The following is a 3,224-nucleotide window of genomic DNA, read 5'->3' as shown; positions in this document are numbered from 1 at the left end:
GATGACGGCGCCGATGAGCAGCGCTTTCTCAGAAAAGCAGCCCTCGTCAGGGTCAGTGAATTCATGGAATTATGAGCGCTTCGCCTTCCCCATCCACACAGGAATAAATTGAGCGGTGCTGGGGACTGACTGAAGCAGTCAGATCTGACACGGCAAGCGAGGCCTGGCTGATACGAAAGTCCTTGCGCGGGGTGTCCCGCGGTGACATCGCGATTTGAGGCTGTTTTCCCTAGAAACACGGCAGGAATTAATCATCCCGACTCAACTGTGGCCAATGGTGCCGGAGAGAAAATAGCATTGCATAAATTAAAGTGCTTGGAGGTTGATTTTTTTTTCAGATGTAAACTTATTTTTGTTTAATTATGCACAATTGTTTTTCTTCTTTTGGCATCTTCAAAGCTCATTTCCTTAATTCTGTTTGCTTGGACAAGGCCTTGAGGTGAACTCATCTAATTTTCCCCTACTGATCCTTAATGGTGATAAAATCTCCCTCTCCAAGACAATGTGGTAATACTGTAACAGCAGTGGACAAAAAAACTAACTGAGCCTGGAAGTAAGACTAGAATTAAAGAAGGTGCAAGATTGTTCTATTTAAACTCCTTTGTAAAGAAGTGCGTCTCCCTCTTCTAAGGCAAGTTGCTGTTAGGAAATGTGTATATTGTAGCGCTCTTGGGCTCACATGGGTATGCACCCTCACTTCTGCCGCCTCAGGTCAGCCCCCCACCGCTGGGGACTCGAACCCAGTCCTCCGGCATCACTCAACAGGAAACCAGTCAGTTGAGCCAAAGGGAGATCTCCCCAGCGGTGGGGGGCCGACCTGAGGCGGCAGCGGCGAGGGCGCATACCCACGTGAACCTGAGAGCGCTACATTGGTGTCAGGAGCGGGATGGGATAGCCCTTCGCCGAGGACGGCGAATTAAGATGGGGAGAGTGTAACGCACACGGCCACCATTGCAGGTTGTGCGAGCCGGCTTACCAGTGCGGTGACGTCACCTCCCTTCCCTGTGAACAGCAGGGACCTCAGCCACCGGGCTGAGAGGAGATCTCCCTTTAGCTCAGCTGGCTAGGAAGCCAACCTGAGGCAGCAGTGGTGAGGGTGCATACCCATGTGAACCCAAGAGTGCTACAGTATTTTACTTTCCAAACATTTTAATTCATGTTATTTACTCACTTCTCTAAGGTTAATGTCCTCTCTGAACCTCATGGAAGCACTTCCATTAGAGGCTACCTAACCTGAAAAAGCAGGCCTGTTCAAACAGGCCACAACACGCACTACAGGACAACTGGTAACCCTGGCAACAAGGATGTGATGTTTTTGAGAGACAGACACGCATCATAAGCAGCTTTAAAATCAGGGATTATGGATCTTTAATGACTTCACAATGTGGGGGGTTCATATCTCCTCACCCGCTACTGTAGGTTTCAAATCCACCACTGTGTCTCTGAAAGGCTGAAAATGACGTTTCTGGATTTGTCTGACACAGTTTTCTACAGCCACCCAAATGAAGCAAACAAACGCCTTTAGCTCTCTTTACACAGCAGAGATGAATGTGTGCAGTTTTAGGATCTTCTCATTTACTGTCTACATAGGTAAATTAAAAAATAAAATACACAGGAAATAAACGCTCATTATGTGACTCATTATTTTGACTCTGATATTCTAAATGAAGAACTGTAGTGTTTTGTTGATGTAATTTACCTGTTTGCAGGTGTTTTATTTCTGATGATTAGTGACCATGGAACAGAGGATCAGAGCTTTACCCAGCAGACACAGGATGCAAAGTAGGACAAGACAGTGGAGAGCACACTCATCCGTGGCCGAATACACAGTCACACCTGGGACACACCAGCCAGCCTAGCAGCCTGTCTGTGGAAGGTGAGAGAAAAGCAGAGCACCTAAGTAAACAAAAGGAAAACGTGCAAACTCCAAACTCAATTTTCCCCAATCAAATTCCAGAGTCAAGATCTGTGAGGCAGTGGCCTTGACCATCATGCCTCTGTGCCTCCGTTAATTACATCTGTTCAATCTTTATATTGTGTTCTGGGCAGATTACACACTTCATTCGCTGATTAATAAAAAAAGAGAATGCAGGTGTAAGAAACCATGTACTAATTGATTGGGCTGATGTCTGTCCATTTGGTTTCAAATGGATCTCTTCTTAGCAGTGTTATTTTATTTTAGGAAACCTGGCTATCAGAACTGTTCCTGAAAAAAGGAGGATTACTTTCATGTGGATAATAAAGGCACCATCCATTATCAGAAAACTGTTTATTCACAGCGAGGGTTACGCCAGCCTGGAGCATATTCCTGAAGTGGAGAGCACACTGCAGGACTCTGGACAGTCCATCACAGGACACACACACAGGGACAATTTACCGACACCAACTAACCTAGTCAGCATATCTGCAGGAGGTTGCAGGAAATAAAGCAACCAAATAAATCTCACTTGGACAAAAAAGGAAATTTCAGACTTCACATAAAAGGTGCAACAGAATCAAATTTAGAACCCAAGATCTGTGAGCCAGCAGAGTTAACCCTCCATGACAACACAATAGCATGTTTCCATGCAGACTGGATTTAATATTGCATTATTCCTTCTGTCTTTTGTGATTTCAGAAATATTCTGAACAGCAGCCTCGAGGGACCTTTATGGAGATTACTTAATGCCAACCTCATTGACTTGGAAAAGCTGATCTTCCATTATTCTGATTAGGGTTAATCTGATTTCTAATGTAAAGGCAGCTTGATTTGAATGTTTAATTCAAGAATTCTCATATATTAAGGGAAATTGTGCTTGTGGAATGTATACTTAATGACTCATTCGCAGTCTTCATAGAGGGAAGCAAAGACAATGGTGAACTCTTTATGAATCACTGCTGTAACATGTTTTCTATTTTAGCAACACTCTTAAACATGGTATCCGAAAAGGCGTGTGCTGATGTTTAGCAGTCAAAGACATTTGAGTTTCCCCTTCCTGCGTGGATCACACTGCTTTACTAATTTCAGTGGAAAAGAAGAGCAGTGAATCTATTAACTACTTTTCGTAGGTATTTTCTTTAACAATTCCTTTTAAAGCAAAAAAGCTAGAAACTGTGTTTAAAAGAAATGAATATATATCTTTCTGTATAGATTTTGTAAAGTATTTGCCAGTTTCCAGGAGTCTGAAAGAAATCAAGGAGGAAAGAAAGGTTTCAGGATTCTAAAAAAATCACATTTATAAGAG

General features: G+C 43.3%; 1 long non-coding RNA gene across 1 annotated transcript; it reads left to right on the top strand.

The window, feature by feature from the left end:
- Window positions 1-1,139: 1,139 nt before the first annotated feature.
- Window positions 1,140-2,699, top strand: LOC107076931 (uncharacterized). The gene is made up of 3 exons (XR_001478058.1): window positions 1,140-1,590; window positions 1,710-1,876; window positions 2,618-2,699. It is a non-coding gene; the product is annotated as an uncharacterized lncRNA (long non-coding RNA).
- The last annotated feature ends 525 nt before the right edge of the window (window positions 2,700-3,224 follow it).

This window comes from Lepisosteus oculatus, chromosome 5, assembly GCF_040954835.1.
Source record: "Lepisosteus oculatus isolate fLepOcu1 chromosome 5, fLepOcu1.hap2, whole genome shotgun sequence".
NCBI lineage: Eukaryota > Metazoa > Chordata > Actinopteri > Semionotiformes > Lepisosteidae > Lepisosteus > Lepisosteus oculatus.
This window is presented reverse-complemented; position numbering and strand designations above follow the sequence as displayed.